Source organism: Phascolarctos cinereus, unplaced genomic scaffold (assembly GCF_003287225.1).
Source record: "Phascolarctos cinereus isolate Bilbo 61053 unplaced genomic scaffold, phaCin_HiC Scaffold_5;HRSCAF=322, whole genome shotgun sequence".
Classification (NCBI taxonomy): domain Eukaryota; kingdom Metazoa; phylum Chordata; class Mammalia; order Diprotodontia; family Phascolarctidae; genus Phascolarctos; species Phascolarctos cinereus.
Window position 1 is genome coordinate 76,092,604 of NW_027555958.1, and position 23,941 is coordinate 76,116,544.

Here is a 23,941-nt window from a genome sequence, read left to right on the forward strand (position 1 = left end):
CACAAGAAAGGCGTGAGTGGATCACCAAAGCATACAGGAGGAAGTGGCCTGGAATCTTAGGCAATGTGGGGTTTCCTTTCATTCCCTTCAGTGATCTAGAGGCAGTGGGACGTAGGAGGAGGAATGAAGGACTTGGAGACAGAAGAGACTTGGATTCAGTTCTAATATCCAAAATTTACTATTTGTGTGATCTCAGGCAAAGAAGTTAACCTTTGAACCTTCAGTCGCCTCATCTAAAATGAACTAATCCCCATAGCAGCTCCTTCTCAGGACTATTTTGTGGCTCAGTTAAAAAATTAATCAACAAGGTTGTATTTTGTGCCTGGATGGTTCTGGGCCCTGGGGCCATGAAGACAAAGGATTTATGCTCTGTAAACTGCTCAGTAAGTCTTCCTATTATTTGGCCTGCTGGGAACAGTCCCTAGTCACGGAAAAAAAAAACTATTCTTTCTCTTCATTTCCCTCTTTCTTCTCCTCCTTCCAAGACACAAGTGCAATGACCATTCACTGCCCAGTCCCAATATTAATCAGTGCAGAAGCTTTAACCTACTCTCTTTTTCTGACCTGAGCTGATTCATCCTTCCTTAGGCAGCCTTCCGGCAGGCCATGTCCAAAGTTTGTCATAATGATGCTGGACCCAGTGAGGATACTTGATGGGCTTTAGGCCTTCAGCAGCTCAGAACTCCCAAACTCAAGGAATCCCCCAGTCTAGCCTACTTAGCAGCGGAGACTATGAGCCTTCACCATGGCAGGCTTGCCACATTCTCTTGACTGGCTCAGCACAGTGGCACATGTGGAGAAAAGGGAGCTATGCCCAATTGGATCAACACTATATCTGTGCTGGATATCTTTTCCATGCTATTGTTAAGTAAACTTATTTTTGTTCAATGTTAGATGACCTCAGTAATGATAAACTGGTAAATGTTTAACTACTGGCTTTCTAGGAGGGAAATGCATACAGGACATACTTTTAAGTTAATAATTTGCATTTTTAACATTTACTTCACCTTCTTAAGTTAGACACTCAACAAAATAACAAATCAAGGCCTGATTTGTAGCATTTGCCAATTTCAACAAGTAAATTCTCACACTGAAAATTTTAAAATAGGCTTTCTTGAGTCGGTTTGAACTGGTTCCAACATGCTCTTATCTAATAGTATCTCATTGCATTCCAATCCCAAACCTGAACGACCTGACTGGCCTGAATCAGGCCAATCCTCAAAAGGGAGATAATGGCCCAGGACCAAATCCTGAAGTCCAGGATGGGCAGGACATAATGGGTGATCCAGCAAAGGAGAGTGAGAAAAAACAGATATGAAGAAGGAAAACCAAGAGAGCACAGTAACATGAAAACCCAGGGAGGAGAGGGTGTCTAAGAGGAGTTAATAGTCCACAGTTTCATAGCTGCAAAGAATTTGGGCTGGTCATGGGGCAAAGAAGAAGGAATTACTCATGGGCAGACTGGGGACTCCCATGATATCCTCAGAGAATATCGAGAGAACACAAGGAAGGCCCCGGCAGGTTGAATGGACTTCCTGCCAAACTCATGGGAGTACACGAAGAAGAATCTCACAGGGTGGGCAGGCATGGATGGGGTGAGATCTGAATCATTAAAGGGAACCTCCACATTTTTCAGATGACCACTACACTGGAGTATTGGAGTACCACACGTTCAATGGGGTTGTTGTATATGTAAATAAAATAAGCTATATACAACATGTTGTAGTCAGAAAGTGTTATGTGAACTGAAGCTATTATTGATATTATTGTTATTGTTATTATAGGAAGTATGGAGCCATTGACCTAGGTTCAAGGCCAGCCTCTGACACATCCTGGTTGTGTGACGTTTGGACAAGTTACTTAACCTCTCAGTGCTATAGGCAGCATTCTAAGACTATAAGTTGCAGAAGAGGTGCTGACCTTCATCGGTAGAAGAAACTTCCTCACCAGAGAATGCCTTCTTCCAGACAAATCGCAATTCTGTCTCTATCTTATTAATAAAGCTGTAATCATTGGGAGGACACAATGCCTCTTTTGAATCCTCCTGATATCTGTTTCCAAGCCATCCCAAAAGTGTTTGGTCATTTCCTATTCATCAAAGTACTTCTCACCATTCATTCATTCAGTTGGTCAATAAACATATGTTATGCACCTCCTATATGCCAAGCACTGTGCTAAAATCTAGGAATGCAAAGAAAGGTAATAGACAGTCCTTGCAATCTAGGAGATCCTAATCTAAGGGGAGGGTGGGGAGATCACAGCTATGTACAAACAAGCTACCTACAGGATAAATAGGAAATACTCAACAGAGAGAAGAATTGAGAGGGATTTGGAAAGGCTTCCAGTAGAAGATAGATTTTAGCTGGGATGTGAAGAAAGCTTGAGAAGCTAGGAGGAGGAAATGAGAAGGGAGAACATTTTCCTGGGATGGGGGACAGCCAGAGCAATTGCCAGAGTTGAGAGATGGGGGGGGTTGTTTGAGGAACAATGAGGCACTGCAGTGTCACTGTATTAAAGAATATGGAATGGGGTGGGGGAGGAGCATAAGCTGGAAAGGTGGAGGGAGGCCAGATTATGTAGGGCTTTGAACATCAAAGTATTTTATATTTGAACCTGGAGGTGATGTGGAGCATCTGGAATTTATGGAGTAGGGGGAGTGATGTGGTCAGACCTATGCTTACATACTAACCTTTTCTTTTTTTTTCCCTACTTCACAGTATTTTATTTTTTCCAGTTACACATAAAGATAGTTTTCAGCATTCACCTTTATAAGATTTTGAGCTCCAATTCTTTTTTCTCCCTCCCTCCCACCTTTCCCCCACCCCAAGATGGCAAGCAATCTGATACAGGCTATACACGTACAATCATATTAAACAAGTTTCCATATTAGTCATGTTGTGAAAGAAGAATCAGAACAAAAGGGAAAAACCACGAGACATAAAAAGAGAGAAAATAGTATGCTTCAATCTGCATTCAGACTCCATAGATCTTTCTCTGGATAGCATTTTCCATCACGAGTCTTTTGTAATTGTCCTTAGATCACTGTATTACCGAGAAGCGCTGAGTCTATCAAAGTTGATCATTGCACAATGTTGCTGTTACTGTGTACAGTGTTCTCCTGGTTCTGCTCACTTTACTCTGAATCAGTTCATGTAAGTCTTTGAGGTTTTTCTGAAGTCCTCCCACTCATCATTTTTTACAGCATTACATTCATATACTGCAACTTGTTCAGCCATTCCCCAATTCTTTGCTAGCACAAAAAAGAGCTGCTATAAATATTTTTGTACACGTAGGTCCTTTCCCTTTATAATGATCTCTTTGGGATACAGACCTAGAAGTGGTATTGCTGGGTCAAAGGGTATGCACAATTTTATAGCCCTTTGGGCACAGTTCCAAATGCTCTCCAGAATGCATACTAAACTTTTCTGACAGCCCTTCTGGATAACTTATTCCCATTAAGCTCTAGCATAGTTGGAGGATGGGCAGGAGACAAGTAGACAAGTGAGTATATTTCAAAGAATGGCTAGCCATTTTCCTTCCTGCACTACTCCCTTTGTTTTAACTGTAAGATGTACAGATCCCATTCCATCACCCTTTCAGCGATCATTTACTAAGTGTATCCTACTGACTGGGGCTCAGTGCCTTAGGGAGGGGTGGAATATATGAGTACACTCCCATCCTTATCACCCACATGCTGACTGGTGTAGGCAGTACCTGGCTCAGAATTTACAGATTTCATGGCTGGCCCCCAAGTCAGAGAATCCAGACAGTTACTTATGAGAGGAAGTGTCTGATGAGGTTCAAAGAATAGAAGGAAGGTCTGGGAGATCTCCTTCTTATTAATCCCTCACTTCTCTTAACTACAATTCAAATTTTTTTTCATTTAAAAATGTTTTATTAATGCTCTCTCCTCTCTCTCTCTCTCTCTCTCTCTCTCTCTCTCTCTCTCTCTCTCTCTCTCTCTCTTTCTCTCTCTCTCTTTTACATTTTTGTCTATTCTGAATCTCTTCCTTTCCTCCTGCCCCCATAGAATTGTCCTTTACAAGGGAGCAGTAGAGCAAAACAAATCAATACATTAGTCATATCTGGCAAGATATGTATGTTTTATTCAGCACCTATAGCCCCTACTTCCCTGGAAAGAGGGTGTAGGTATGTTTCACTGAAAGTCCTCTGAAGTCAAGATTCCTTATATCCTGTTTTCATGAAACAAACATGGCCAATCTGAACCCCACCCCCACCCCATACCAGCACTACCATAATCCAATACCCGTTTGAAGAGCTAGAAAATAGAGTACTATGTCGTTCACTTGTTCACAATGCTGAAATCTGCACTTCCCCAAGCCCAATCTTTTAGTCACTCTTCTGGGTTGAATCCAGGCCTCTGCCTTAGTTGTAATGATTTTGACCTCACCACCTCAACAGCAAGTTAATTTTTACAAAATCACACTTGTGACTCGCATGATATATATTTTTTTAATCCTTAGAGCTGATACACAAGGCTTTGAAATCAATGTGGTACAGTGGAAGAGGACATGGCTCTAGAATCAGCAGGCTTAATTTCAAATCCATTCTCTGACACTTATTTATCTATGTGTAACTTGGCTGCCATGCCAGGGGAGGCAAGGGAGAGCCCTATGTTACAAGCTGCTTACCCCAAGAAAGACATGGCTTCTGTTTGACTGAGAGCCAACTACATATGTGACAGAAGACAAGTCACTTAGGGTTGGACCTTGGCTTCCTTTTTTACTTAGAGAGACTATGGAGTATTCGTGGACATTCTATAACTGGTTCTGAGCAGTCAACAGTACTGATAATCCAAAGAGCAAGGAGTGACCTTCCAGGGGCTGCCTTCAGGAGTCTAACTCAGCAGTAGCTGAGACAAGGACTTTGCCATTCATGAATTTAGTGGGACTGATAAGTAGGAAGGAGCTCAGTAGGAACTGAACTGAGTTGACTCTCGCCAGAGATGGAAGTAGTGGAGAGAAGAGTATGCCCCTAAGGTATTACAGAAAATATAGCATTTGTATTTTGTTCTTGCCATATATTCAAAGCCAATATCCCTTTGTAAAAACTACATGATATTAAATGATTTAAATGGAACTGGAGTACTTGTCGCAGTCTCTCACAATGGGGAGGACACAACCAGTGGGGGCTCCAGCAGACGGCAGTAGAGAAGAGACACTCCAATGTCCTCATCCAGGGACACAACTTACATTTACATTTACATTTCCTGGACCCAGGAAAGAAAAGGTTTTGATCTCTTAGGATTCCTCATTTTGCCTCCAGTCCCACTCTTGGCCACCACACACTGCTTTCCAACTGCAGCTTTTCGAGGCAGTATCCCATCATCCCTTATCTCACCTCATCTTCCTGACCTTCATTCTCTCAAACCTCTCCACCCCACATTCACCCCATTAGCCACAGTGAAGTTGACCTGAAAAGAAGTTAATGGGTTAATCTGCAGGCTGGCCAACTGATGTGGGAGACTTGGGTGGAGTTGGTCCTTGTCGAACCCATCAATTATATATATATATATATATATATATATATATATATATATATCAAGCAAGTAGGTGCTGCCTCATTTTCACCTACTGTTTTCAGCACATTTTGCAAGCACCTTTTGAGCCCAGTTAGACAGGTAAACAGGGCCTCACATTCCAGAGGGCTAAAAGAAACCAGGTCAGGCTGATAAGCAATCAGGTGATCATTTTACCAAGAATTTGGAAATTAGAAACTCATTGGAGTCTGGTGTGCCAAAATGTCATTGTATGACTCCCTCACAAGGAGTCCTTCTTAATGCTAATGATAACTCATATCATCTGGAAAATGACCTTAGCCATACCACTACAATTGCTTTTTAAATTTGATTCATATATTTTGTTTTTACATCACCTTCATGTCACATATGTTATGAAATATATCCTTTCCTCTCCCCTCCCCAGAGTGCCATCCCTGGTAACAAAGAATTAGAAATAACTCAGAGGAACTAACCAACACATTAACTGAGTCTGATAGTATGCATGTTTCACACCCAGGGTCCCCTATCTCTGTAAAGAGGGGAAAAAGACACACCAAATAAAATTTCAATTTTAAAAGCATCAGCAAGGTGTAGCAGGAAGAGTGTTAGGACTATAATTAGGAGAACAAGGTTCAAATCTTGCCTCAAACATGACAATAATTATGACTTCTGTCTATAGAGCCTCAGTTTCTTCATCTGTAAAATATTTGCAATGTCTACCTCATGGACTGGTTGTGAAGAAAGAGCTCTGCAAACCTGAAAGGGCTATACAAATGTGATCTATGATTAGCCAGTAGGTGTAATCACTTGCATTGGTGGCCATGGTCTTTCTCTTGCTAATACCTTGGTAGAAATGTGGAAGTGAGCCATACAATCTACACAGCTCTGCAGAATTGTAGGATGTGAGCCATAATGAGCCCCGCCCCCCCAATTTATTGTGTCTCCTCTGTGCAGACCGTTGTGCCTAATGGGGATGGGATGGAGAGAGTAGGGATACAAAGAAAAAATGAAAAGTAGTTTCCATCCTTAAGGAGCTTACGTTGTGATAAAATAAGGACTTTTAAAGTGTCAGTAGGCCCCAGGTGTTGGGGACTCAAAGTCGAAACAATGCTGAAATAGCCCCTGTCCTCAAAGAGCTATATTCTACACACAAACTTGTATTTCCTTGAACTCGACATTCCAACTCTTATCCCTTTGCTTTTGCACTGTTGACTCGGTTTCTTTCTAGGTTCAGCTGAAATTCTACCTTCTACAGAGGTCTGTCCCAGACCCCAACCTGCTAATACCTTCCTCTTTCAGAATACTTTAATCTATTCTCTATATCTCTTCTATGTAGCTAGTTATTTACATGCTCTCTCTCCCATTAGAATGTAAGCTCCTTGAGGGCAAGGACCATTCTTTGCATCCTCTTCATGTAGGGAGTGCCTGGCACATAGGGAACTATGCTTGTTGACAGTCTACTGAGGTAAACGGTTAAGTATCTACGTGAAATTTTGAAGAGGGGAGCAGGACAAAAATCTTCATAAATTAACAACCTTGCAAATGATCAGATCTAGCCATTGAATAGAGAATTATTTTAGAGACTTGTTCTACTCTCCTTTCTTTTGCTATTGGCTGAGGTTAGGGAGGGTTGCTAAGCAACAGTCCTCATTTCCTGCTGGACTTCTGCCATCACCCCCTTGCAGTGTGGGGTTGAACTGTTACTATGGTGATGGGAGCGTTCTTTTCAAAGGGCTGTTTGGAGGACTTCTGGAGAGGGTTCTGTTCTGAGGTGAGACTGGGGCATTCCTCTGGTGAGATTACTCGTGTGATGAAAGGATTGTGGGTGTCAGACTGAGGATATGAGCTGTGTGGCTGGCTCTTTTCATTGAGTAGACTATTGAAAAGCAACAGAAGGACTACCAAAAAGATGTGGCACAAATAGACTTCTGTTTCATGCTTTTCACTGGGACCACATGACTCCTTTTTCATTGAGGGATCTTTTTTCTTCTCCTTTGAGTTCAGCTTTTGAGCTGTCTCCATGATGGGAATTCAGGCTGTGAACTAGTTACCGGAATTTGCTAATCATAAAATTGAACTGAGTGAAATGAGTCAAGACCCCACCACAGGGGTGGCACCTGGTCAGTGGGCCATCAGCACTATATTTTTGGTCTGGTGCATAGGAAGCATTCCACTGAGTGCCTCAGTAACTCCTCTGTACCCCCACGGACCCCATGCTTTGTTCTCAGTCTCAAGACCCATCTCACTGGAGGTCCAGATCCCTTTTACCAATGGATGAGACCAAGACTTTTCCAAAGTTTGCCAAACTTTTCCTTGAAATGAGAATGTACTAGCATGACATTCAAGGACAAGACAGAGACAGGGACAGGAAAGGAGATGAGACAAAACAACATGACTTGAGTAGAGAGAAAATAACTTCAAAAAGGCAAAATGCAAAGCCAGGAAAGAAATGGAGCTGCTGAATCTGTTTTATTTATTTTTGTCATCTCATTACACAATTTTTCAATTATATAGAAAAGTTTTTCTTTTAAGCAAGAAAGAAATCAACTTTCAGTGAACTCTCAAGCTAAATATTTACTGCAGAAAAGACCCAAAGCATTCAACAGGAAAATAAGATTCCATGCAAAGAACGGCAATATTAGCAATGTAAAAGGAGACTCTCCTGGGCAGGGACATGGTTTTCACAGCCTTAAGCCATGTAACAAGCTTACACAAGGCCACTTCTTTTACTTTTTTGCAGGAATGGAATTTACTCCACTCCCATTCTTTCTGAGACCATCTCTGACTGATACCAGTGTAATCTGGTCAATAATGATGTCACTGGGAACAGCCTTAAAGGTCAGGGCTGAGAACTCATTCTGAGTTTTTCAGTGACCAGAAGCCTGCAGCCTAAAATCAAGGAAGCAATTTATGTCATGTAGTGATAAGGTCTTATCTATTTTCTTCTCCCATAGTTTAGAAAGCTCTTTGTACTGGTTTCCCTGCCCCAAGTCTCTCTTCCACACCAATCTATTTTCCACTCAGCTGCCAAAGTGATTCTTCTAAAGTGTAGATCTGATTGTACCATTCCCTTCCTACTCAATAAATTTCAATGACTCTCTATTACCTGCTAGAGCAAGGGTTCTCAACTTGGGATCCATAGATTCCCAATACTCCTTGGAAGGACTTTAGGTGGTCCATGGACAAAAAAACAAACAAACAAAAAACCCTACATCCTTATTTTCCTAACCTCTAACTCAAATTTAGTATTTCCTTCAATAATTTAAAGACATTCTGAGAAGGGGTCCATAAGCAACTGGTCCAAACTGCCAAAAGTCTCCATGATCCAAAAATATTAAGAACCCCTGCTATAGGGTCAAATATAAATTCTTCTTGGTATTTAAAATGCTTCATAACCTTCCTACCTTTCCAGCCTTCTTGTACATTACTCCCCTCTATGTACTCTACAGTCCAGTGATATTAGCCAGCTTGCTGGTGCTCAAATATTCCATCTCCCACCTCTGTGCCTTTCTTTGCCTGGGATGCCTCCCATGCCTACAACGCTTCCACTACTCTCTTTGGTCTCCTAGAATCCGAGCTTCCTTCAATACCCAGTTCAAATACTACCTGCCCCAGGAGAGCTCCTCCAGTCCCCCAGCTGCTGGCATCGGACCCTTATGGTAGCCTGCATCCACTCTGGATGGGACATCCTTATGCTCTGTCTTTGTCTCTGCAGCACTTAGCACTATGCCTGGCACTTCATAAATACTTTTTGATTGCTTGCTTGCATTGCAACTTACTTTTCTAATCACTCTGAAGTGGGGTGTGTGTGTGTGTGTGTGTGTGTGTGTGTGTGTGTGTGTGTGTCTGTAAGGACAAGGGGAAATAATGAGACTAAAAATATTTTCCCTCAAATTCTTCTTTCAACAGGATAGATTATTTCCCAAAAACAACTGTAGTGAAAACTCGAAATGGAAGAGGTTAATCGTTCTTTTCCTTCCTTTTTTCTTCTTTCTTTTATTCATTTTTCCTTCTGTTATTATTTCTATTCTTTCTTTTCTCTTTCCTCCCTTTTCTTCCTTCTTTCCTCTCTCCTTTCTTTTTCTTCACTCATTTCTCTCATTGTCTTTATTTCTCTATCTTTGCTTCCTTTCTTTTTCTTTCTTTTTTCTTTTTTTCCTTCTTTCTTTCTTTTTACAGTATTTATTAAATTCCTACCAAATGTAATGTTGGGGTAACTAGGTGTCAAAGTGGATATAGGGCTAGTGTAGAGTCAGGAAGACTCAACTTTTTGAGTTCAAATCCGACCTCAAACACTTACTAGCTGTGTAACCCTGGGTAAGTCACTTAACCCTGTTTACCTCAGTTCCTCACCTGTAAAATGAGCTGGAGAAGGAAATGGCAAACCATTCTAGGATCTCTGCCAAGAAAACCCCAAATGACCCCACAAAGAGTCAGACACACCTGAAACGACTCAACAATAACAATATGTAATATACTGAGGACTGAGGGAATACCAAAATAAGAAAAACCCAGGCCACTAGCATGAAGTGCTGGGAGATCAGAGGAGAAGGGTTCATTTCCAACAGAGGAGAGTCAAAGAAGGTTTCTTGGAGGAATTGACCTTCAAAGATGTCAGTAGGCAGAGTTTCATGGTGGGTGGCATGGGATGGAATGGCCAAGTTTAGCTGTAGCAAGTAGATTGGGATCTGGTTGTGTGGGGCCTGGATTGTCAGGTTAAAGAGTTTAAACATGACTCAGTGGGCTAAAGGGAGTCACTATTTGGCACTATGTTTAAGTGGACATCAATGTTGCTACTGTTGTGTTAACAGGCAGCGAGGTGGCCTGATGGATATGTTACTGTGTTTGGAATGAAGAAAGCTCCTCCCAAAGCCTTCCTTTATTGAGGTTTCAGAACTACCCAGATAACTCTTCATTTTCCATCATGGCCACTACTTGGTTTCCACTCCCAGTGACATCATTCTCCCAAGTCGGGCCCTCCCTGGTTCCTCAATCCCTTTTCAGCTCCCTTCTGTATAATGTTTCTCCCCTTTGGATTGTACGCTCCTTGTGTGTATTCTTATGTGTATTCCTAGCACTTAGCACAGTACCTGTTACATAATGGACACCTAATAAATGTTAGTGGACTAACTGAAGAAGATCTGAATTCAAATGTGACCACAAACACTAGCTAGCTGTATGACCTTGGGCAAGTCACTTAGCCTCTCTTGACTTAGTTTTCTAAACTGTAAAATAGCACCAACTTTCTAGAGTTGTGAAGATCAAATCAGATACTAGCTATAAAACACTTTACACAGTGTCTAGCTTGTAGCAGGTACTTAATAAATGCTTATTTGTTCCTTAACTAATCCCACTGTCAGCAACTAATCAGAAAAGCAAGCACTTCCTATTTTGGAAGAATACCTCATTGTTTCATATAGTGAAGTTAGAAGTGGAGACATTTTAATAAAATCAAGAAGGAAGTACAACTGTCAAGAATAAAGCAGATTTTTAAGCGGTACTGGAAAAAGAAAAAATGCATAAAACAGTGTTGACCCCTAGGGTAAGGAAAATTATCATTGCCAGGCAGAGAATTTATGACAGATTCACCAGTTTAAGAATTTAAGATCAAACTCAGATCACTGGATGTTCAAGTTCATGTAACCCTCTAGGCCAAAAAGATCTTTATTTTTTGAAGTTTAAAGGGCATTGTTTAAAGCTTCAGTAAGTTTCTTGGACACATAAAAGCCCCTCAAAACAAATGTGATGCTATAAGTTTAAACACATGGATTAAATTTCCCTTAATACACATGGTTGTTGTTTGTTTATTTTTTTAATAAAGGAAAAAGTACTTGGGTTATGTGCATTTTGGGTTTTATCAGACTCCTAACATTTGAAAAGCCTCCTTCCTTCTCATGAAGCCAAAATATCTTTGAAACTTCTCATCTAGGTTTGAAAACAATATATTTTCAAAACAAATCCTGTAGAACACAATAAGAGATGAATTCATGCACTCATTTGTTACCATCCTGCTCAACAGCCCCGAAGGAACTACATTCATCCATCCTTCCTTCTATGTCATGCAAAAAGAAAAAAATACTTGAAAACTTCAGCAACTACATGGGGATGTTTTAAAGACATTTTGACTACCTTCTTATCTCCTTTCTCTCAAGTTCTGAGGCACTGCTCTCTCCTGGTTCTCCTCCCTTGTCTTACCACTCTTTTTCTGTTTCTTTTGCTGCTAACCCTGAGTGTCCCCCAAAACTCTGTCCTTGACCTTTCTCTTTTCTCTTTAGATGCTATTTCACTTGATGATCTCATGTACTATCTGTGGGTTTAACTGTCATCTCTATGCTGATGATTCCTAGATGCATTTATCCAGCCCTAACCTCTTTCCAGATCTCCATTTTTCCATCTCTAACTGCCTATTAGACATTGTGAACTGCATGATATTTTAATCTCAGGAGATATCTTAAGCTCAACTTGTCCAAAACTGAATTCATCATCATTTCCCCCAAACCCTCCTTCCTTCTTAACATCTCTATGACTGTCTGGGGTCCAACCGTCCTCTAAGTCACAATCTAAGTATAAGCCTTGATTCCTTAGGCTTCCTTATTCCTTATGATTCCCCCATATCCAAACTGTTGTCAAGTCCTATCTCACATTTATGCCCCCTTTACTCCACCTTCTGCAAGAAGCCTTTTCTCATTCTCTTTAAGGTGAGCACCTTCCTTCTGTTAATTGTCTCCAATTTATCTAGTACATCTTGTTTGTAAGTGGTTGTTTGTTGTGTAATGTGGTCTCCCCCATTAGACTGAACTCCTGGACAGCAGGGACTGTTTTTTGCCTTTCTTGTATCCCCAGCCTTTAGAACAGTACCTAGCCCATAGTAGGTGCTTAATAAATGTTTGGTAACTTGGTACGGTCCGTTGTCCATACATTTGACTGACTCTGATACCCTAGGTTCTTGAGTGAATCAAGAAAACAAAGGTCCCATCTCTCAGTAAGGTCTGCACAGTTCCAGTATAATCACAAAATTCGAAATGGGCAATATATAGAAGAAAGTGGAAAGGTGGAATGAACTTGGAAAAAGATGCAGTGAAATTAATTAGCTTACAGATTTACGTTCATTTACTCTCCATACAATGCTAAAAAAAAAAGATACTAATTTTACATGATACAAGAAACTTTTCTGTTACTTATCAATTGGGAGAAACCAGTGCCAACAACAGTTTAACTAATCTGGAGCCTTGCAATCCAAAGTTTCAGAAATAGTCTCTTTATAAACTCCTTTATTTGACAATAACACCATGAAAACAAACACCTCTGAAAGTCCTAAGAACTCTGATCAATGAGATGATTATTCACGATTCCAAAGGACCGGTGATGAAGCACACTCTGACAGAAACATATCGTGACAGAAATGAGGGGCTCAGAGCACAAAATGAGACACACATTTTTTTGGACCCGACCAATGAGAGGATCTGTGTTGCCTAGTTGTGCATGTTTGTTGCAAGGATTTTTTTTTCTTTTAATGATGGGAGAGAAAAATTATTTTTTATTCATTGAAAAATAAGAAAAAATGAATTAGATTAAAGCACTATGAAGTATCAGTTGTTCTTCTTTTTATAAAGGAAGAAAGAAGGAACGGGAAGGAGGTTCGACGACAGCCGATTCAAGGTAGGGAGGGAGGAGGTAGACGGTTCACCGTCGCTAGTCTCAGGGCCAGGGAGCAGTTGCAGTCTGTTTCCCTTTCCTCCTAGCATTCTTTCTTCCCATTCTCAATCATGGAAGCAGCCACTCAAGTGTCAGCCACAATACTGGGCAGCAGCCATTCCCCCAGGCAAGCCATGCCGGAGAATAATGCTTACTTCTTGTCGCTCCTGAGATGTTAGCTCCCCCTTTCTTTTGAGACCAAGGGAAAAGGGGACTATCTTCTCCCATGATAGCCAAAGACCCTAGTGGTTCTGGAATCAGAATATGCTGATGATTCCTACCCTGTCCCATAGGCTTTTGTCCCAGCTACATTCCAACTAGATAGGTTAGATTAGACATATACAGGTATGCAGGTAAACACACATAACATATACAAATACATATAACATATGTAAAATATATGCACACAAACATAAATATATGTTGTCCAATACTTACGACAGTGCCTGGCACATGACAGGTGCTTAATAAATGCTTGTTGATTGACTAAATGATGTCTCCCATTGTAGAAGGCTAAGAGTGGGGACTGTCCCATTTTTGTTTTTCTACTGCCTAACACCATATCTGGCATATGAATAAATGCTTGTTAAATTCTTGGAGTCATTTCACCTCTCAGGGCTCAGTTTCTTCAACTGTAAAATAAAGATATCTGCTCTAGACCTATGATCAGAGGTAATTCCAGTGCGTGGGATTTGTTGGGTTCCTTCCAAGGTCTTCATTGTGAATCAGGTCCAAGTTGGCCCGACTTCATTCCCCTCCTGAATATGTTTCTGACTTTCCAGACTTTGCCATCATGCCCCAACACAGGTATTTTCTCCCTGACTTCTTTTTATGTGTTGTCATCCTGTCTTAGAACGTAAGCTTCTGGAGGGCAGACTATCTTTTTGCTTATATCTGTATCCCCAGGGCTTCCCTATCCCAGTGCCTGGCACATACGGTTTGTTGCTCCCTTGCCTGCCTTTCTGGTGTCAAAAGCTCTCACTTAACATGAAGGACTAGGTATGGTTTTGAGGGATTTTACAATTCTCTTTCTTACTGCTCCCAACCAGAAAATTAGAAAACTTCCTAGCTGACACCACTCTCTATGCAGGTCACCAGTTCCTCTTACAAGTGTATGCTTCCCCAACACTAACAGAAGAACATTTATTTGCAGGTCAGTGAAAACGAAAGAATTTATATCAGAGCCTGTGGGAAACAACAAACCATCCTGAATAGAATTTCATGAGGCTCTGAAATCTCTGAAGGTCTGCTCAGCAGGATGATGTTTCAGGTGGAGAGAAAGCTTGTGAGCTTCAGGGCAGATGGCAAGATGTCACCAGACAATCGACCAAATCTGAGCTGAATTGTAAGAATGGCACTTTTGGAAGCTAGTCATACCAAGGCGATCTTTCCAAAGTACAGGTCTATACATATCATTTCCCTCCTCCCTCCCCCAACTCAATAAAATTCACTGACTCTCTATTACCTTTTGGATCATACATAAAATCCCCTGGTGTTCAAAGCCCTTCACAACCTCTCCCCCCTAACTTTTCTTACACTTTAACTTTTCCCTTCCCAGTTCCCCCCAGTAATCTGTGATTAGTGACACTGGACTCCTGGCTGTTCCTCACACAAGACATTCCGTCTCTATTATATTATAAATATCCAAATTAACTATAAAGAACATATAAAGAAAGATGCTACCTACATCCAGAGAAAGAACTGATAGCTTGTATAGAATAATATATATTATATATACATATGTACACACACACACACACACACACACACATATATATATATACATACATGTACATACATACTTATTTGTGTCTAATGGTAGCTATCTCTAGGGCAAGAGGAAGGGTGAAAAATACATTTACATGATAACTTTATTATATATTTAAAAAGAATAGCAAGTTGTATATAATAGATTTGCAGTTTCGTGTGCAATCATCTTTTTTATTTTTTTATGTTACAGAAATGCTTGTTTTATTCCATAAATTAAAAATAAAATAATTAAATGTGCAAAAAAAAAAATAAAACCCAAGACATTTCATCTCACAACTCTGGACATTTTTACTGACTATCTCTCATGGCTGGATTTTCTCCCTTTTCTCTGCCACTTGGCTTCCTTGGCTTCCTTCAAGTCCCAGGTAAAAACCTACCTCCTAGAGGAGGTGATTGCCCTTTATTGTTAATGTCTTCCTTCTGTTTATTATCTCCAATTCACACTATATATGGTTGTTTGCATGCTGTCTGCCCTGCTAGAACATGAGCTCCTTGAGGGCAGGGACTGCCTTTTGTCTTTTTTTGTGGACCTGGTACTTAACGTAGTGCCTGGCACATACTAGGTTCTTAATAAGTGTTTATTGACTAATTAAATGACTAACTGCAGTTCAAATTTGCTTGGGGAGTTTTACAGAGTGACCAGTTATGTTGGAGCAAGAGTCTGGAAGATCTGAGCTGAGATTACATCTTGCCTCTGACACTTATTTGTGTATCCATAGGCAACTCACTTCAACTGTGTGAGTCTCAACTTTGCCTGCCTCGTGGGCTAGTTAAGAGAAAAATTTTCTTAGCTCTCTGGTTGCCAGACTCAGTTCATTTAGGTCTCTCAGGCTCGATATATTACCCCCTAAAAAAAATAAGAGGAACTTCATGGCCAGGAAGTTCAAGGTTCTCATCTCTTGATGAGAGAGAAAAGAAATATAACACAGAATCATAGATTTAGGGCTGCAAGGAGGCTTAGAGGTTATTAAGCCCAGCCCCTTTATTTTATAGATGAGGAGACTGAGGGTCCCAGAGGAGAAAAGTGACTTGCCCAGTCACAATGATGAAACCCTATTGATATGATAGGAAGCGTCTGAGGATTCACAAACTCTACCCCCACAATCTTTGGTTCTGTCCCCAAAGCATTCCAGACACTGTAAGATGCCATCTGGCCCTTGTTTGAAGGTTGCCTTCTAATTGTTTCTATTGAAAGCTACTAGAAGGTAGCATCATGTCTTCTATGTCATTTGTATCCCTTACAGTGCCTAGTACAGTAATGGGAATGTACGGGGCACCTACCGAACACTTGTTAAATGTATGAACGAATAAATGAGGGAAGGGTGAGAGTTTTTGTAGGTAGGAACAATGTTATATAATTTGGCTTTAAAAGACAAACAGAGAATTTTATATTTGATCTTCCAGGTAATATGGAACTACTGGAGTTATTGAGTAAGGAGGTGACTTGGTCCAACCTATGCTTTAGGAAGATCATATTGGTCACTGGGTAGGTAAACGAGGCAGGGGGACCCACCAGAAGGCTATTGCAATAGTCCTGGGATGAGCTGATAAGGGCCTTCACTAGGACTGTGACTGTGGGAATTAGGAGAGACCCTGTGATAGTAGGAACAAGAAGACTTATCAACAGATTAGATTTATGGGGAGAATCTAAGTGAAGAGTGAGATGGACAGCAAGGTCACAAGCGTGGGCGCTTAGGAGAATTATGGTGCACTGTCTTTCAAAGAGTAATAAAAAAAGTTCAGAAAAGGGCGTTCTACTCTGGATATGTCTATGGGTCATCCAGTTCAAGACATCCAATAAGTTGTTAGAAATGCAAGACTGGAAATCTGCATAGAGATGATCATTGCATCCATGACATGTTCTTTCTTTATAAAGCCATGCCAGCACTTTGGGGTCTTGCTGTCTCTTTTCCTAGGTGCACACCATCCCAGTAATGCTCTATTCTAGATTTTAAGGAATTTAAGTCTGTTTCACTAGTCTGTACTTTCTGTTGATGGGCACGTCCTCACCCTGAACTCCCAGATCTATCAAAATAGGAAACAGACACATTTCCTCTGAGCAACCCTATTTTAACTGGGAATCACAGACATACCAGTTTACACAAGTACGAAAGTCCCAAATAATACTGACTAACATGGGGGGAAAGGGATTCCATCCATAGAACCATAGGATTTAGAGTTGGAAGGAAATTATAATTTGTTTACCTGTGTGAAAACACTGGAGCCTTCACTGACTTGGCAGCCTGCTGGGAACAAACATTCTTCTGGGGAAGACTCATTTAGAGCCTATAAACTGGATATCCAGACACTGAGTAAAACAAAACTATTTGGCTTTAGGTCATCAATGTTTGGGAAATATCTATTACCTCTGAATATAGAAATTAAAACAAATTCACAAGAAATATATGCCATAGCAAAACCACACCAATTTATACACAGTGAGGAAAAGATAGTTTTAATAAATGAAAATCTCTTCTGACCACAAAGACTTCAGACTAGTCCCAGCTCCCCATTCCATTCAATGAGCCCCTGCTACTGTTACTGGAGGCTATAGGGATGATCTTTTCATCCTTCTAAACAAAATTCTTCAATAGTTCCTCAATGTTCCAAACTTCTTAGCCTAGCATTCATGATTTTACATATTCAGGCTTCAAAGTACCTTTTAAATCTTAGCTCTCATGGGCTCTTAAATGCTGCCCTCATGGGCTCTGTGTTATAGCTAAGGAACTACACTAGAGGCAACTTGGTGACACAGTCAATAGGGTGGGCCTGGAGTCAGGGCTGAGTTCAAATCCACACTCAGATCCTGCACAAGTCATTAAAATTCTATCTACCCTAGTTTTTTTCCATAAGAATGTATTCTGTAAGAATTGCTCCTATCTTCCAGGGTGGTTTTAAGGATCAAATGAGATAATATTTGTAAAGCACTTAGCGCAGTGCCTGGCACATAGTAGGTGCTGTATAAGTGCTATCTTCTTCTTTTTTTGGGGGGGGAGGGCTAGGCAATGGGGTTAAGTGACTTGCCCAGGGTCACACAGCTAGTAAGTGTTATGTGTCTGAGGCCACATTTGAACTCAGGTCCTCCTGAATCCAGGGTCAGTGCTCTATCCACTGTGCCACCTAGCTGCCCCTAGCTATTGCTATCTTCAGACAAACCTTTTAATTCCTTCTCTCCATCCCTTACTCATGCTTTTCCTCCCACCTAAAATTCCTCCTTTACTTTTTCTGCTTATTTGATGTCTTACTCTTCAAAATCCAGCCCCAATGCCCTCACCTGCATGAAACTACCCTTTATCCTCTTCCAATTGCTAGTACCCTCCCTCTGCAAATCCCTGGAATTTAACTACTTTGTATTGATACACTTTATATGTATTCTCTGTGTGTGTATGTGCATATGCATATATATATATGTTATTTATGTATGTACTTATGTTGTTATTCAGTCATTTCAGTCATGTCCCACTGTTCATGACCCCACTTGAGGTTTTCTTGGCAAAGATACTCGAGTGGTTTGCCATTTCCTTCTCCAGCTCATTTTACAGATGAGGAAATTGAAGGAAATGGGGTTTTAAGTAACTTGCCCAAGGTCACACAACTAGTAAGTGTGAGGCTAGATTTGAACTCAGATCCTCTTGACTCTAAGGCAGGAACTCTTATCTACTGCACCACCTAGCTGCCCTTTTTACTTATACATATACTTATAGATAAGTATATGTGTTCATATGTATAAGTATATATATATATATATATATATATATATATATATATATATATATGTATATGTGTTCATATGTATAAGTATATATATATATGTATATATATATATACACACACATATATATACACACATATATGTGTGCAGAATACAAATAAAGTGAATAAATACAAAGTAGTTAAATTACAATCTAAACTCCTTATGAGCAGAGATTGTCTCATTTATCATATTTAATAAACGTGAGTCAAACACAGTGCCTGGCACCTAGTAGGTGCTTCAAAAATACAGACTGATTGATTTTCTGCTGTTACAGTACTCTGTATAGTCTTTGTATGCCTACTAGCACTCCAATAGATCTGTGATCTCATTGATGTGGACCTTCCCTCCAATGATTCTGATTGAAACCCATCCATTTCTGCCCGTCCTATGTGATTCTTTGTCCAAGTCTTCCCACACGATTTGCCACAGAGTCCACCCAGTTTGCCGGCAGCTTTTCTCTAATTCTATAATTTCCTAAATATCAATGGTTTAAGTTAACAGTTGGTTGTTCTTCACTCTCTCAAAGTGACTGATTTATCTTCTTTTTTTCTTGGTCAATTGTTTGTCTAATGACATCCATCACACCACTTCTGCTTAATTCCTCGTTTGTAATGTGTTGCAACTGGTTCACGCTTTTGTGTGCTTATATTCAAATGTGCTAGGCACTATGCAAAGCTCTGAAGATACAAAGAAAGACAAAAGGCAGTCCCTGCTATCAAAGAACTCATGGTCTAATGGGTGGTCACCATGCAAACAACTAGGTACAGCAGAAAAAAGATGCTAGAATTAAGGGCAATTGGGAAATGGCTCTGTAGAAGGTGGGATTTTAGCTGGAACTTGAAGGAAGCCAGGGATTCCAGAAGGCAATGAGGAGGGAGAGCTTTTCAGGCCTGGAGGACAACCAGAGAGGAGTATATGGAGGGTGTAACACGTAAGAAGACTGGAAAGATGAGGGGGGCACTTTACAAAGGGCTTTGAAAGGCAAACAGAGGATTTTGTTTTTGATCTTGGGAGTGATATGATGATCCTCTGGAGTTTATTGAGTAAAGGGATGTTGTTGTCAGACCTCCACTGTAGGAAGTCACTATGCCTGGTCAGTCCTACAGTCCCCTCCAGTTTGGTAGAATCTGAGCTCTACTGGCAAAGCCTTCAATAATAAAAAGTCACCGTCACCCCATAAAGAGGCATTTATGACGATTTATATGTAAATAGTCTGGTGAAGCCTATGGTCTCCTCAGAATAATTATTTTTAATGCATAAAATAAAATACCTAGATTACATAGGAAACCAGTTACACTGAAATACAGTTATCAATTTTTTAAAAGTTAACGAACCCCACATTAGGAACCCTTGCTATGAAGGAAAAGGATAATTCAATGGTTTAGGACTCAGGGTGGAAATTGATCCAGTTTTAAGCAATACATATGACTTCAGTGGAGGATATTATATATAGCATCAATCCATCAATCAACAAGTATTTTTAGAGATCCTACCATGTATTGGGAGTGTGAGGGGTGATCAGGGAAGACTAGCACCTCTGGTGTGAGGGCTTGCTGAGCCCTTTCCAGGGCTGCTCATCCACCTTTGGTGTCCACCTTCACCCAACTCTCACCCATGGCTCTAAGAAGTTGTAGCATGCACAGGGCCACACCCTGGTAAAACCATCTTGGCAGACGGGATAAACCAGGTTGAAGGTAACCGACAGGCCTCAAGCCTGTCAATGATTTGAGGGGATGTCTACCTCAAGCATGTTAAGAATTTCCCCCTAGTGGAATGGGAAGAGAAGAACAATTTGTTCCTATGGCCATGCAAGTGGCTGAAGTAGGAACTGCAGAACGTTTGGAGTTTGGAAGATGCCAAGGTCATCCACTGCATCCCAGGCCATCACCAATCATCTTCACTTTGGTCTTTCCACTGGGCTTTGATGACTCTGGAAGAAAGAGGGAGGCTGATGACTTTGTGCAGCTCTGCCTCACAAATCCACTTCATTCACAAGTCAGGACATCACCCATCATCCACTATTTTACCCCAACATCATGATGTCATTGATTCTCTTCCAAAACGGAAGACAAACAAGAACAACCACTTGTCAAGTTTGTTTTAGGATAGAGTGTTGGAAATGGATAGAGCACTGGAAGTCAGAAGACTCAAAGCAACCAGACAAGACAGGTACCATTATCGTCCCAGTTTTATATTTGAGGAAACTGAAACAAACAGACAGTTAAGTGAGTTGCCCAGGGTCACATAGCTAGTAAGTGTCTGAGGCTGGATTTGAACTCAAGTCTTTCTGACTCCAAATCCAACACTCCAGCCACTTAACTGCCTCTAAATCAAATCATTTAACCCCTCTTCAAAAATAGTTTCCTCCATTTATGACCAAACTAGAGATAGAAAACATTATGAAATGCAAAATGGAGGGTTTTGATTATGTTACGTTGAAAAGTTTTTGCACAAACAAAGCCAATGCAACCAAGATTAGGAGGGAAGCAGAAAGCTGTGAAACAATTTTTACAGTCAGTGTCTCTGATAAAGGCCCTATTTCTAAAATGCATAGAGAACTGAGTCAAATTTATAAGAATACAAGTTCATTCTCCAACTGATAAATGTTCAAAGGATATGAAGAGGCAGTTTTCAGAGGAAGAAATTAAAGCTACCTACAGTCATATGAAAAAATGCTCTAAATCACTATTGATGAGAGAAATGCAAATCAAAATAACCATAAAGTACCACATCACACCTATCAGATTATCTAATATGACAAAATGGGAAAATTATAAATGCTGGAGATGTGGGAAAATTGGTACACTAATGCATTGTTGGTGGAGTTGGGAATTGATCCAACCATTCTGGAGAGCAGTTTGGAACTATGCCCAAAGGGCTATAAAAAATGTGCATATAAAAAATGTGCATATCCTTTGACCCAGCAGTACCACTTCTAGAGCTATATCCCAAAGAAATCATAAAAATGGGAAAAGGACCCACATGCACAAAAAATATGTATAGTAGCTCTTTTTGTGGTGTCCAAGAATTGGAAATTGAGGGAATACTCATGTATTAGGGATTGGCTGAATAAGTTGTGGTATATGAATATAATGGAATACTATTGTGCTATAAGAAATGATGAGTAAGCACACTTCAGAAAAACCTGGAAAGACTTATATGAACTGATGCTGAGTGAAGTGAGCAGAACCAGGAGAACATTATACATAGTAACAGCAACATTGTGCAATGACTAATTTTGATAGACTTAGCTCTTCTCAGCAATGCAAGGATCTAAGACAACTCCAAAAGACTCATGATGGAAAATGCTATCCATATCCAGAGAAAGAACTTTGGGGTCTGAATGCAGATGGAAGCACACTATTTGCTCTCCTTTTCTTTTGTTGCTTTGTTTTGTCTCTTCTTTCTCATGGTTCCTCCCATTAGTTCTAATCCTTCTTTATATCATGACTAATGTGAAAATATGTTTAATATGTGTGCATAAGTAGAGCCTATATCAGATTACACACTATCTTGGGGAGGGGGCAGGAAAGGCAGGGGGGAGAAAATTTAAAACTCAAAATCTTATGGAAATGAATGTTGAAAAAAAAAAGAAAATGGTTTCTTCTTCTGTAAAATGTGAAGGTTGACCTCAACAACCTCTAAGGTCCTTCTTCCTCTAAATTTATGATCCCATAAATAAAAATAAATAGATACAAAATAAAAATAAAGTAATTTAGGATAGAGGCACTAGCAACTGGGGGGATGGGGAAGGGCCATGTGAACCAAGTTTTGAAGAAAACCAACATTTCTAAGAGATAGAGGTAAGGAAGGAGAACATCCCAGGCATTGGAAGCGGCCTGTGCTAAGGTAAGGAGATAGGCAGCAAAAAGCCTAGTTTGGGTGAACCGTAGATTGAATGAAGGAGATTGATGCATAACAACTCCCCCTCTTCACCTCTCCCCACTTCCAAACTTATTGTCCAGGTCTCTCCAGGTACCCCTCACTCCCAATCCACCCCCCATCACTGTTATACCTTTCCTCTAAGATTATCTTCTATCTTGTCTGTGCCCAATTTTTTACATATTGTATCTTTTACTAGAATATGAGCTCTTTGAGGGCAGACACTATATTTTTTGCCTTGGTTTGCACTCCAAACTTAACATGGTACCTATCACATAGTAAGCACTTAATAAATATTTGTAGACTAATTAATAAGGCTAGAAAGGTACCAGGTACTTAATAAATGTTTAAATAATTAAATCTATCAGTGTTTGTGGGAAAGCAACTTTGAGCAAAAGCTCTGCTGTAATTACTGTAATTAAAAGACAATGCAATTATTACAACAGCCTGAACTGAGAGTGCCAATGAGAAGAATTAGATGGCTAGTTCAAAAGCAATAGCCCTGATTTCCATTGAAAAAGAAAAGATGAAACAGGAACCACTTGTGGGCTAGGAACGTTCTGCCAATGGACTCTGACCAGCCAAGCCACTCAGAGCTCAGCTTGCTCCATTTAAGGGAAGATGGTTATGCAACAACCCCTCCACACTATGCAACCTGAATCCTGATAGGGAAATTACTCTGAATTCCAGTGACCTTAGGAAATCACTGAAGTAAGACCCTCCCTGCATTCCTGAGCCTGATCTGTAAATTCCAATAAAGGAAAAGGACAATTAGATGATTCAGGATTCTGGGACTCCCTGACAGAGAGTATTGATCAAGTTTTAAACAACATAGAGGATTATAAACAGGAATCACTAGCAAACAGACAAATTTAGAAGTCTGAAAAAGCAAATTAACAATGCTTACATAAGATCAAAATCAGATGTGTATTTTTTTTCCCCTCAGGAGATATGCCCGAAATAGGTGAGGAGTCAATAGAAATGAAAGAATCTGGGAAAAGAGTCAAGACTTAAAGGATTATAAAGTTTGGAGCCAAGAGGAAGCTTTTCGAATCCCTTTTCTAATTCCTCTCATTTGAGGAAAATATAAATGAACACTGCCCAGATCTATTAGAAACAAACGGCAAAGTAAAGCTAGAAAGAATCCACTTGCCATCTCCTGAAAGAAACTCCAAAAGGAAAAGTCCCAGGAATGTCATAACCAAAATCCAGAACTATAGCAAAGACCAAATATTGCAAACATCCAGAAAAAAGCAGCTCAGTCAAGATCACCTCAAAGTTGGAAGCTTCTATCATAAACAAAGGGAAATATTGAAATA

At 40.3% G+C, this 23,941-nt stretch overlaps 1 long non-coding RNA gene across 1 annotated transcript in view; it reads right to left on the reverse strand.

Annotated features, from left to right (window-relative positions):
* Positions 1–17,425: 17,425 nt before the first annotated feature.
* Positions 17,426–23,941, reverse strand: part of LOC110217190 (uncharacterized) — a 46,159-nt gene continuing 39,643 nt past the window's right edge. The window contains exon 3 of the long non-coding RNA XR_002326982.2: positions 17,426–20,670. This is a non-coding gene — a long non-coding RNA (uncharacterized LOC110217190). The remainder of the gene's footprint in view (positions 20,671–23,941) is intronic.